Source organism: Pongo abelii, chromosome 5, assembly GCF_028885655.2.
Source record: "Pongo abelii isolate AG06213 chromosome 5, NHGRI_mPonAbe1-v2.0_pri, whole genome shotgun sequence".
NCBI classification, from domain to species: Eukaryota; Metazoa; Chordata; class Mammalia; order Primates; family Hominidae; genus Pongo; species Pongo abelii.
Window position 1 is genome coordinate 42,137,011 of NC_071990.2, and position 13,490 is coordinate 42,150,500.

General features: G+C 44.9%; 1 protein-coding gene across 2 annotated transcripts in view; it reads right to left on the minus strand.

Annotated features, from left to right (window-relative positions):
• Positions 1-13,490, minus strand: part of MED20 (mediator complex subunit 20) — a 116,073-nt gene that overhangs the window by 87,168 nt on the left and 15,415 nt on the right. The gene's annotated exons all lie outside the window — the stretch shown is intronic.

Here is a 13,490-nt window from a genome sequence, read left to right on the forward strand (position 1 = left end):
CACCTGTAAAATGAGAATAGTAATAGTACCTACCTCATAGGATTGCCATTGAGGAGTAAACAAGTTACAATTTGCAGTGCTTACAGAAGTATCTGGCACAAAGGCATTATATGTGTGTTGGCTACTATTATTAAGTTTATGAAGAACTAAGGTCTTATAAATACAAAAGTACACAGATATTTTTTACTCAAAAATTGAGAATGGGGCAAGAGGAAACAAACACGTATATAGCATTAAGCATGTGCTGGTTGGAGAGAAGGCAGACTCTCCTGATAGAGAAATTATTAAATGCTTGCAAAGATTATCTACAGAGGTTACCACATTACTGCTGAAGATTTGTTTTAAAAGATAGGATAAATTTTTATCTACCTGGAATGATTTAAGTGGGATATTGACTGGAGTTGCAGGATAAACTAGAGGTCCTTTCAAGGTCTCTTCCCATCCAAAGAATCTACAGTTAACCAGGAAAACATTTAATTATGTACAGCCTAATAAATCTAAAAATATAAACTTAAAAGCTTTTGCTTAGCAAATAAGATTATAATCAAAATAAAGTTAAATTGGGTAGAACTGTACTTGATGAACAAATGAAAATAAAGCTTAAATTTATCATTGGAGTCCTTATTGATAAACAGTATTATCTCAATTTTTAAAAATCCATTTTCAGTTTTAGAAATAGCAACTGAGAAATAACCACTGACAATGAGACTCAGTGATTTAGCACACTAAGGCCGTTGCATACAGAAACAAAAGGCAGGACTCACTCTTTCCCTTGGCTGATCTTACAGTTTACATTTTCTTCTTTACCAATATCAAATAAGTCTATAATCACTTATATAAAGATATTGAGCATTAAACAATTACAATTACATTATAAACATGGCAATACCATACAGAGTACATCCTACTACTAACGCCAGCCCAAACACATCTATAAAAAGAATATGCACACACATCTCACTGAAACAAGTGCCTCATATCAAACTTACTCTGCATCTTGAAAGTCAACATTATCAAACTAATCCTTTTAAAATGTAGTGGCAAAAATAGTAATTTTTACCAAGATCCTCTGTTAAATTGCTAAATACATCTAGTCACCTTGAACACTTGCTTAATACAATCCAGAAAACAAACCATAAACTAAATACTATGCCACTAACACAGTAGCTGAATGCAGAGTTTTCTAAATTATTCATATACATTAATAACCATTGTTGCTCAAATCCACAAATCAAAATCTAATCTTTGTTAACTATTACAAATATCATAAACCTAATCTTTGTTATTTATACAAACACCAGCAAAAGAGTGTCAATCCAAAATTTACCCAACTTTGAAAAAAAAAGTACCTTTGTGCATCTGAGTGTACACAATGAAATAACCCCAAACAAGATTCTCAACAATTGTTTGCATTTTTCCCTAAGTAAATCATATGCTATCCTTTGGCACCATCAAATGCAAAACAAATATTCATTCATATTCTTAGCTAAATGTAAAAGCTTCTGAATAAAATCATTAAAAGAAAATTCTAAGTAAGAATAACCAAATTTTGCCCCAAATTTCTTATCTTCCTTTTCATTTCTAAAGGTGTCTTAAAAATCAAAAGCTTCTAGAAAATTAGTATTAATCTGGCCTTCTTTATTCACAACCATAAAACACGAAAGGCAGTGGAGCTGTCCAAAGACCAAGCATGCTGCAGTATTATCTTATAGAGATGTTTTTCCATCAAAATTACTCATAAATTTATTTGCCCTAAAAAATAAGTCTGCTACTCTAAAATCCTCCACTACTCTACAATTCTCCCTTTCTTTATGCCATTTTGTTAAATGAGTGAGTTACCAACTACAGCATGAAACGTCCCACACAAAGCTAAAGGCAGCTCAGGAACTCAAAGCCCTCAGCTCTGATTTAATCTCTCCCCCAGTAAACTTCCTTGGTTGGTTATCTGCCTTTCTCTGAAATGATTTCTTAACATTCTCCAGCAACTGAAAACAATAAGCAGAAACCTGGTTGATTAATCAAAAGAAACAGATTCTCATCTTTCTCTATCCCAACAACAGTGCGTTCTCCATTGAAAATGAAAATGCTGTCCATAAAACACAGCCCAGCACTTGTCAGGTGCAACACTCCTACAACACCAAAACTATCACATCACACGAGTACACCCTAAATAAGCACACCCTTTCCCCGCATTATCACAACACTAGTGAAATGCAGAGGTTTTCAACACCCAGAGTTTATGCTTTATCATCCATACAAGAAAAAAATCAAATCAAAATGAGTCTCATTTCTTCAAAGTGGACAGGAAAGTCAAATCAAAAGCAATGAAGAGTGGAAGCAGATTCAAGATTTCTTGAGAGAAAGAGGTTTCTGGAATTTCCTACTTTTAGGGACAAAAGGATTCAGTTTCAACACACAGTTCTCTCCTCAACAAAGAATTCCTTTCCTGCACCCCCCACCTCTGCCCTTACTTTTTAGTCTTTACCCCTGCCTCTAGGTCCCCTTTCACTCACCATGGTTCCTCCTCTTCTGCACCAAAGGCTCTCTTACACTTGATCTTTCACTACAGCATTTCTGCCCTGACCCTTGCAGACCTTCTGGAGCAACTCCCCGTAACACGCACATTCGATTCCCACCCCCGTGCAGTCTACCCCAGTTCTACATCCATCAGGACTCCCCCAGCTTCCCTTAGCCCCCCTCTTCCCTTACTCCCCATCTCATCATTTAAATTCTGGGGCCCATCTCTTCCTGCTCCTCTCACCATTTGCTTTTAGCCCTGTCTCTTCACCTCACTGTTTTCACCTTGGATCTTGCTGAACCTCCTCAATTAACGTAATTCCCCAGTTATCCTTGTCCCAGATGGCCATCACTTCTTACACCCTAACTCTAGTCTCCTTTCAGCTCTTCTGGTCCCAGAATCGTCCTACAGACACCCGTCTCTTATCTGTTTCCTTTCGCCCTTCCACCACACTCTTATTCCTGACTCCACCTGGTTCCAGTACAGGTCTCATTTGCCCTCCCTCACTTTACAGAATTTACATCCATCGCCCACCCACTAACCCATTCCTTTCTCAGAACCTCGCCAGCAGTTCCCACCACACCGTTGGTCCTAGTCCTTCAGCTCATCTCGCTCCGCACTAGTTCACACCCTCGTCACGTCTGGCTCTTAATCACTCTCTCTTTCCTACTCCCAACTATTACCCCAGCTCTGCCCCTCCTTGTCTTCCACTTCCAACACTTACCCCGGTACCCCTCACCCCAACACCACCCCCTACGAAGATTTCCCCTTCAAACCCCTGCTCTTACACCTAATCCCCGGATCCCTTTACCCAGCCCTAACCTCATTCCCTGCCCGGCTTCCTTAACGCCCACCCTGGCTTTTGCCTCCTTCCTATCTCCTTGGCTGGCTTTTTCTCACTCCTCCTCTCCCTGGCTTCTAACCCTTTCTCCCCTTAATCCTCCTCATCTCATTCTCAACCTGGTTCCCCCCATCGCCTCCAAGCCTTCCTTTCCCTCTCCCTTCAAGGCTTTTGCCCCAACCCAGCCGTCTCCCACCCCGCCAAAATAAGGCGCCCGCGCGACCCGACTCCCGGCTCTCGCCTCCCGCCGCCCCCGCCCCGGGCGCCCCCAGCCCGCCGGCGCCACGGTCCCGCCCCCTGCCGCCGCTCCTCCCGCCCGCGAGGCGCGCGCTGCCTTTGTCGCCCCTCACCCGGTGTGTGAGGATTTTGCTTCTTTAAAGGGGAGGGCTAGTGAGCCGGAGACTCCTATCCCCGCCTCCGAGTCTTAGAATGGGCTCCCTGGCCGTCGCGGCCTCCCTGGCCCCCGTTCCCCCTACCCCCTGGAGCTACCCACTTTGCTGCCTCCCCACCTCCTCCGTCCCCTCCCCCGGCCCCCTCTATTTACCGCCATCATCAGCACGCGCGAGCTGTCACCAGGGCGCGAGACAACCGAACACGGCCCCGCCCCCTGCCCGTCTATTGGCCCGCCCGCTGGAGCCCCGCCCCTCAGGCCCTGCATTGCGCCAACGGCGCAGCGCTGGGCCGCGACCCCGGCACCGGCACCCTTTCCGAGGGTTCGCGCCGCAGGCGCAAAGTTTAGGGTCAGCCACAAACGCGCGGCCGCTTTGAGCCTGGCGTAAGGGGCGGCGGCGTAGGGGGACGTTGTGAATAGCTGGTCGAAGTTTGGTTGAAGCACAGGAGGGTAAATAAGAAGGTTTCCAGACAAAGAGACTCTTAAAGGTACAGACTCTTATGTCTGTCCCTCCTCCTTAAAGGGCCAGAGACGCTCCCGAGCCCATCTCCGCCCCCTTCTTCCCGGGGAACTGTAAAGGTATTTTACATGAGTTTCCCACACTCTTTTCGGTTCACCTTTAACACCTCTCCCCACTGCGAAGGACAAAGGCTTTCTCACTTATCCCGTCCGTATGTTTTGTTTTGTTCTGTTAAAAGACGTTATTTCTGTGTTGTTCCTAAAGCAGCAGCCCGCAAACCGTGGGGTTTCCGGAGGCAGCGTTTGCAAAAGTTACTATTGGCTCCCAGGCGGGCGAGCACGTGTCAGGCTTTTGCCACTGATGACCCAAGAGAGATTCAGCTGTTTTATGGAAATCCCCCACAAGTTAGAGGATCGCTGCCGGAACTGAAGAAGTTCAGCAGATTGTAAGGCTTGGGAAATAAACCAGACTGAGTTGGTAGTGGTCCATTGGGAAACAGAACAGTACCTAAGCTACAAAAGGCTTATGTTCCTAAGCAGTCTCCTAGGTGCACTGTCTCGAAATTACTTGCGGAGTGGTGGGGGGGAGGGGATGGGAGTCTCCCAAAATAAGATCAACAATTTCAACACGCAACACATAGCTAAGGCAGATAAAGACTTACATTTAAATATAAGGACAAATAAAAGAAACAGACATTAGCTATAGTAGTGGCTCAAGTTACACACCTGTAAACAGGAGAACTAGGTAAGCACAAAAAACAAAGAAAACCACACACAATAGGAAGGGGGAAACTACAATGCCTGGACCAAGCGCTGTGTAGGCAATTTATTAACAACTTGCGCTTTTAAAAGACGTTTGATAGGAGAGGAAGTGGAGTGTTTCAATTTGGTTTGGTCGGGATTTATCATGAGGTTCAAGACCTCAGAGTTAGATTCAGAATTTAGCTCTCCCTTTGTCGTCCATCACAGTTAACATCATTCTTAAGGAATTCTTAACATTATAACTCTAATTATCTGTCTTATTCCCTTACTCAGCAATCCCCAAGAAAATTCTTGGAGAAGAAAGATTGTTACTTATTCAATGTTAGTTCCATAACAAGGTGCTTTTGCTGAGTGAAGAATTTGGGAGCCACGTAAAACTTCCAACGGAAGGGATGCTCCCAGAATAGCAATACAGGAGGAAAAGCTTCTCAGTGCTGTGAGCATGTATTAGATCAGTGTTCTCAAAAGTGTGGCCTGGAGGCCGGGCATGGTGGCTCACGCCTGTAATCCCAGCACTTTGGGAGGCCAAGGCAGGTGGATCACGAGGTCAGGAGATCAAGACCAGCCTGGCCAACATGGTGAAACTCTGTCTCTACTAAAAATACAAAAATTATCCGGACGTGGTGGTGTGTGCCTGTAATCCCAGCTACTCAGGAGGCTGAGGCAGGAGAATTGCTTGAACCAGGGAGTTGGAGGTTGCAGTGAGCTGAGATCGTGCCACAGTACTCCAGCCTGGCAACTGAGTGAGACTCCATCTCAAAAAAAAAAAAAAAAAAAAAGTGTGGTCTGGAAAGCCCTAGGGATCTCTGAGACCCTTTGGGCTGGGGAGATAGTGGGGTGCCTGAGATCAAAACGATTTTCCTAATAATACTGAGACATTATCTGCATTGTCACTGTGATGACATTTCCACAATGATACAAAAGTAGCAATGGGTAAAACTGCTGCCTTAGCACAAATCAAGGCAACTGCACCAAGCTGTACTAGAGGTCAAGGTATTCTTCACTGCTACAGTAAAAAAACACCTGTTTCAGGCTGGGCGGGTGCAGTGGCTCATGCCTGTAATCCCAACACTTTGGAAGGCCAAGGCAGGTGGATCACTTGAGGTCTGGAATTCGAGACCAGCCTGGCCAACATGGTGAAACCCCCCTCTCTACTAAAAATACAGAAATTAGCTGGGCGTGGTGGCACGCACCTGTAATCCCAGCTACTCAGGAGGCTGAGGCAGGAGAATCACTTGAACCTGGGAGGCAGAGGTTTCAGTGAGCCGAGATCGCCACCACTGCACTCCAGCCTAGGCAACAGAGTGTGACACTGTCTCAAAAAAAAAAAAAAAACCACCAAAAACACCTGTTTCATTTAAGAGGTCTTTGATGAAGACAATAAAAATTGTTTTATTTAAGTACACATGTTTATGTGATTAAATGCATGTATGTATGCATCAAGCACTTTTAAGTACAACATTTGTCTTGAGGAAAAGCACTCTTGCAATTTGAGTTTGGAGCTGAATTAATAGCTTTCTTCATGGAACACCATTTTTATTTGAAAGAACAGCTAACACACTAGTTCACTGGATATTTGGCAGACATGTTCTTAAAAATAAACTACAGCCTGATAGCATTGTTGGTTATGATAAAACTCAAGCCTTTATTTTTATTTTTGGAGACAGAGTCTCACTCTGTCACCCAGGCTGGAGTGGAGTGGCATGATCTCAGCTCACTGCAACCTCTGCCTCCCAGGTTCAAGCAATTCTCCTGCCTCAGCCTCCTGAGTAGCTGGGACCACAGGCACACGCCACTAACGCCCAGCTAATTTTTTGTATTTTAGTAGAGACAGGGTTTCACCGTGTTGCCCAGGCTGGTCTTGAACTCCTCAGCTCAGGCAGTCTGTCCGCCTCAGCCTTCCAAAGTGCTAGGATTACAGGCGTGAGCCACCGCCCCCGGCCTGATAAAACTCAAGCATTTAAGTCAAACAATTTCTAACAACTGACTTGTATCTCCCAATGTAAACTTGATAGCTTCCCATGACTTTTTCTAGTAAGACTGGTAGTGGGCCGGGCACGGTGGCTCACGCCTGTAATCCCAACACTTTGGGAGGTCGAGGTGGGCAAATCATTTCAGGCCAGGAGTTCGAGACCAGTCTGGCCAACATAGCGAAACCCCATCTCTACTAAAAATACAAAAATTAGCTGGGCATGGTGGCGCAGGCCTGTAACACCAGCTACTCAGGAGGCTGAGACACAAGAATTGCTTGAACCAGGGAGGCAAAGGTTGCAGTGAGCCGAGATCATGGCACTGCCCTCCAGCCTGGGCAACAGAGCAAGACTCTGTCTCACAAAACTAAAATAAGGCCAGGTGCGGTGCCTCATGCCTGTAATCCTGGCACTTTGGGAGGCCGAGGTGAGCGGACTGCCTGAGCTCAGGAGTTCAAGACCAGCCTGGGCAACACAGTGAAACCCCGTCTCTACTCAAAATACAAAAAAAATTAGCTGGGTGTGGCGGCGTGTGCCTTAGTCCCAGCTACTCGGGAGGCTGAGGCAGGAGAATTGCTTGAACCTGGGAGGCGGAGCTTGCAGTGAGCCGAGATCGTGCCACTGCACTCCAGCCTGGGCGACAGAATGAGACTCCATCTCAAAAAAATAATAATAATAATAATAAATAAAAATAAATATGATTTTTTGATACTGTATAATGTGTCAACATTTAGGAGATGTGCAGTGTTTTCCAAAAGACCAATGCATGACACTACAAAATCACACATTAGTAAAAGATCCATTCAAAGTGCAAAATAAGGCCAGTTGCAGTGGCTCACACCTGTAATCCCGGCACTTTGAGAGGCTGAGGCAGGTGGATCACTTGAGCCCAGGAGTTCAAGACTAGCCTGGGCAACATAGCGAGACCCCATCCCTAAAAAGAAAAAAAAAAGTGCAAAATAAACCAATAAATATTAATGGAATATAAAAAGTTCAGTAATATACTTTGAGATTCCACATTGCAACTAACCTTTAGCGGAGTTTTGATAGCATCAAAGAATATCCACAATTATCTGAAAAAGTCATGAATATACTTCTCCCTTTTTCCAAATACACATCTGTGGGAGGTTGAATTTTCTTCATATTCTTCAACCAAAACAACATTGAAACAGATTGCAAAAGCAGATATGAGTATTTCACAGTCTTCTATTATGCCAGACATTCAAAAGATTTATGAAAGTTAAAAACAATGCTACTCTTCTCAAGAAATTTTGTTTGGAAAAATAATTACTTTTCCTTAAAAATATTTTATCAGCCAAGCACAGTGGCTCATGCCTGTAATCCCAGCACCTTGGGAAGCCAAGGTGGGAAGATCGCTTGAGCTTAGGACGTTTGAGACCAAGCCTGGACAACATAGCAACACCTCGTCTCTACTAAAAATAAATTAGCCAGATACGGTGGCGGGCACAGGTAGTTCCAGCTACTCAGGAGGATGAGGTGGGAGGACTGCTTGAGCCTGGGAGATGGAGGCTGTAGTGAGCTATGATCATGTCACTGCATTCCAGCCTGGGCAACAGAGCTGGCCAGCCTTGGCCAGGAGCAGTGGCTCACGCCTGTAATCTCTGCACTTTGGGAAGCCATGGTGGGTAGAATACCTGAGGTCATATGGTGGCGGGCACCTGTAATCCCAGCTACTCGGGAGGCTGAGGCACAAGAATTGCTTGAACCTGGGAGCCGGAGGTTGCAGTGAGCTGAGATTGTACCACTGCACTCCAGCCTAGGCCATAGAGTGAGACTCTGTCTCAAAAAAAAAAAAAAAAAAATTATTTATGTTAACATGTGATGGGCTTACTGTTACCTTTAAGCAAATTAATAAATATTTAGGCCAGGCATGGTGGCTCACACCTATCATCCCAACACTGGGAGGTCGAGGATCACTTGAGCCCAGGAGTTTGAGACCAGCCTGGGAAACACAGTGCAACTCTGTCTTAAAAGATAAAAAATTATAGAAAATTAAAAGACATGAGAGCAGAGATGGCATCTTCTTGCCTACAAAACATTCTTCATATGTATTTTCCTTTGAGCCCCTCAACAACTCTATGAAATACGGAAAGCAGGCATCATTATTCCCACTGTACAGATGAGACTCAGAGACAACAGCTTGATTGAAGTTACGTGGCAAGTTAGGGCCAGTGCTATGGCTAGCACTCAGCCATCTGTCTCTTAAAGACGCATTCTCTTTCCTTGAGCAGGCCACCCCAGAATACCCGTCACCTTCACATTCACAGCCTTGCCTTTCCTACATGACAAAAGACTTCTACTGTTGAATTCTGGCTTCAGGACAATCTAGGCTACATAAATGTGGTCCCTAAACTCTCTTTTTAAAAGTCTCCAAAGAAAATTCAGTTGAATTCATATTAATCTTAAAAATTAATCTGTGCTATCTGATGGTGGGGCAGGGGTCTATGTTGGGAAATGAAAGAGAGAATGCAAGAGAATTAGGAAACTTTGCCCTAATCATTTCAATAATTTTTTAACTTGATAATTTCATCACAGAGGAAAGGAACTATTTACTATTTCTCTGCCTCATCAATCACATTTTTCTGAAAAATGAAAAAGTATATGCATTATGCCAAATTCCATTACAACAGAATACTTGTCAGACCCCATGGAATGTCATAACAGAAGAGTAACTCTGAAGCCACAGAGGTAGCTATCAAGATTGCTTCATATATATTTACTTCTGCCTATTTTCAAAAGAAAAAGGGGAAACATAGGAAGATAGCAAAAACTCAGTCCATCTTCCCAGAAACTGTCTGAAAGGCCCAAAGGATTGGTTATAAAATGAAGAAGGAAAATCCTCTGGCTTGACACCCAGATGTAAGGTCCAGAAGGCAGGGAAAGATCCTGCTCACAAAAGCTGGCTGGACCAGTCTCAAACCTGCTTAACTCTGTCCTCATACTGTTTCCATTTCAGGATTTGCTCTCCATTTAGAGACTCTTTTTTTGGATCACAGATTTTTTTTTCTTTTTTTTTGAGACAGAGTCTCACTCTGTCATCCAGGCTGGAGTACATGGCAAAATCTCATCTCACTGCAACCTTCACCTCCCAGGTTCAAGTGATTCATTCTTCTGCCACAGCCTCCCAAGTAGCTGGGATTATAGGAATGCACCACCACGCCCAGCGAATTTTGTATTTTTAGAGATGGGGTTTCACCATGTTAGTCAAGCTGGTTTTGAACTCCTGACCTCAGGTGATCTGCCCACCTCAGCTTCCCAAAGTGCTGGTATTACAGGTGTGAGCGACCGCGCCCGGCCGAGATGTGAGTATTGAATGATGGTCAAGCTAGGTGATTTAAGGAGTTGTTCTAACCAAAAAGACTGATTTGGGAATGCTCTACACAATCATAGTGACTCATCTTGGAGAGATCCCACCCCCAAGAAGTGAGTACTCACAAGCCAAAGACACCAAATTCTCAGGGGAGGCCCAAACTTGTAATGCAATTGGTTTCAGCCATTCTCCATGCAATAGTAATTGGGGTCTGTGGCCTAAGACACCCAGGCAGTAACAGAAATGGAGAGGGAGGGTGTGGCAAGAGAAAGGCAACGTTGGGAGTTAAAGGTTTGGGGTTGGAGATGACAAGGCCATATATCAGTCCTGCCTATCAATTTTTGACACCTGGAGCACATGCTTAGGTGGGGAACTTCTAACCACAACCCTTACCTTCCAGGATTTGGAAAGAAAAATTTCACTAACTGCCTTACCCTGAAGCCTCAGAACACACTGGGTTGGGGTAGGTCTGGTGGAGGGGAGGAGTGGTCAGTCCCTAGGTGTTTTCTTCAGTGAAGAAGCGACACCAGTGCATGGTAGGGGAAATGTGACTACTTGGTCCTTGATATCTGAGGAAAGCCAGCAGGAGGCAGTGTGGGAGCAGGGTACAGAGAATCCAGCATCAAAGAGAGACAACAGGAAAGCACAGCCAGGGCAGGAACCACCAATGGATGTAGGAAATAGACTAGACACAAAGTAGATTACAGTAGTTCCCAAGATCCAGTATTTGCCTTCCCCTTCCACAGGTTTTGAGGTTTGCATGTATCCCCTGTACTGTAACTTAATAGATCATTTGAAAAGACTCTTCCAGGCTGGGCAACAGGATGAGACCTCCATCTCTACTGATAAATAAATAAATAAACAAACAAACTCTTAAAAACACCCCCATCCTAAGGAATAAAGTGCTAGTTATACTTTTCTCTTAATATAAATTAGAATAAGACAGAAGTACTAGTATTAAAATGTTTCCACATTCCACCTAAAATCATTTGGCACCTCAGGGAGGTCCAGCTGTACTTTGGCACATGCTGGTAGCCAGGAGTCCTGGGCCTGAAATTTGGTCCTGACTCCACCCTCATCTCTCTGCATGACTTCTCTGGGAGCTACAGCCTTTCCGTTTCACACTGAGAGAACTAAATGAGCTCTAAAGCTGCCCTGACAGCTGACAATCAAGGTTAGCATATTTCTGTGTGGCTCTGGCAAAAATACCCCAAGATGACATTGGCAAGGTCCTAGAAGTTTCCCAGTTTCTGCTTTTTTGGGGTAGCTACAGATGGGAAAAGGGCTAAAGCATCTGGAAACAGAGGAAGGGGTGGTAGTCTAGAGAGGCAAGAAGAACATCAGATGTGAACCAAAAAAATATGGCATCTCCATTTACTGGCTGAGTGTAAGATTTATAAAATGGGAATAATCACGTCCTTTTCCCCTTAATTTATATAAATAGCCCTCAACTTTCACTTTCAAAAATTATACACAAACATTTATATCCTAAAGTACTCCTGAAAGCCCCACTCAGAAATGCACACGAGCTAGATAACATATGGGTCCTTCCCACAAGTCATCAATTTATTTTTGGCAACTTTGCTAGTGGAGCCGTATTTCTTAAATTATTTAAGAAATGTAGGCCGGGCACGGTGGCTCATGCCTGTAATCCCAGCACTTTGGGAGGCCGAGGCGGGCGGATCACAAGGTCAGGAGATCGAGATCATCCTGGCTAACACAGTGAAACCCTGTCTTTACTAAAAATACAAAAAATTAGCCGGGCGTGGTGGCAGGCGCCTGTAGTCCCAGCTACTCGGGAGGCTGAGGCAGGAGAATGGCATGAACCCGGGAGGCAGAGCTTGCAGTGAGCCGAGATCGCGCCACTGCACTCCAGCTTGGGCGACAGAGCGAGACTGTCTCAAAAAATAAAAATACAAAAATGCCAGGCGAGGTGGCTCACGCCTATAATCCCAGCACTTTGGGAGGCCAATGCGGGCGGATCACGAGGTCAGGAGATCGAGACCATCCTGGCTAACATAGTGAAACCCTGTCTCTACTAAAAATACAAAAAAAAAATTAGCCAGGCGTGATGGCACACGCCTGTAGTCCCATACTCAGGAGGCTGACGCAGGAGAATGGTGTGAACCCAGGAGGCCGAGCTTGCAGTAAGCCGAGATCGTGCCACTGCACTCCAGCCTGGGTGACAGAGCGAGACTGTCTCAAAAAAATAAAGAAAATGGAAAAACACAAAAAGTAGCTGGGTGTGGTGGCGTGCACCTGTAGTCCTGGCTACTCGGGAGGCTGAGGGAGAAGAATCGCTTGAACCTGGGAGGAGGAGGCTGCAGTGAGCTGAGATCGAGCCACTGCACTCCAGCCTGGTGACAGAGCAAGACTCCGTCTCAAAAAAAAAAAGAAATGTATTACATTACCTGCTTCTTTTAGTGACACATTTCCTTTAATTGACACAAAGGAAAAAAGTACCCAAGTGGCAGTTCTTAAATCTGGTGTTCTCTAGACTTAAAGCTGGTCGAATGTGTGCTTAAATGTGAAGGAAAAGAACAAAAGTGAAAAACGCTGGAAATTTAGGCCAAGACTGTGCCTAAAAGGCAAAATAGGCCGGGCACAGTGGCTCACACCTATAATCCCAGCAGTTTGGGAGACTGAGGCGGGTGGATTACCTGAGGTCAGGAGTTTGAGACCAGCCTGGCCAACATGATGAAACCCCATCACTACTAAAAATACAAAAAAATTAGCCGGGTGTGGTGGTGGGCGCCTCTAATCCCAGCTATTCGGGAGGCTGAGGCATGAGAATTGCTTGAATCCGGGAGGCGGAGTTCACAGTGAGCCGAGATTGCGCCGCTGCACTCCAGCCTAGGTAACGAGAATGAAACTCCATTGCAAAAAAATAAAATAAGGGCTGGGCATGGTGGCTCACGCTGTAATCCCAGCACTTTGGGAGGCTGAAGTGGGTGGATCACCTGAGGTCAGGAGTTCGAGACCAGCCTGACCAACATAGAGAAAGCCCATCTCTACTAAAAATACAAAATTAACTGGGCATGGTGGCGCATGCCTGTAATCCCAGCTACTCGGGAGGCTAAGGCAGGAGAATCACTTGAACCCGGGAAGCGGACGTTGTGGTGAGCCGAGATTGTACCATTGCACTCTAGCCTGGGCAACAAGAGCGAAACTCCATCTCAAAAAGTAATAATAATAATAATAAAACAAAATAAAAGCCA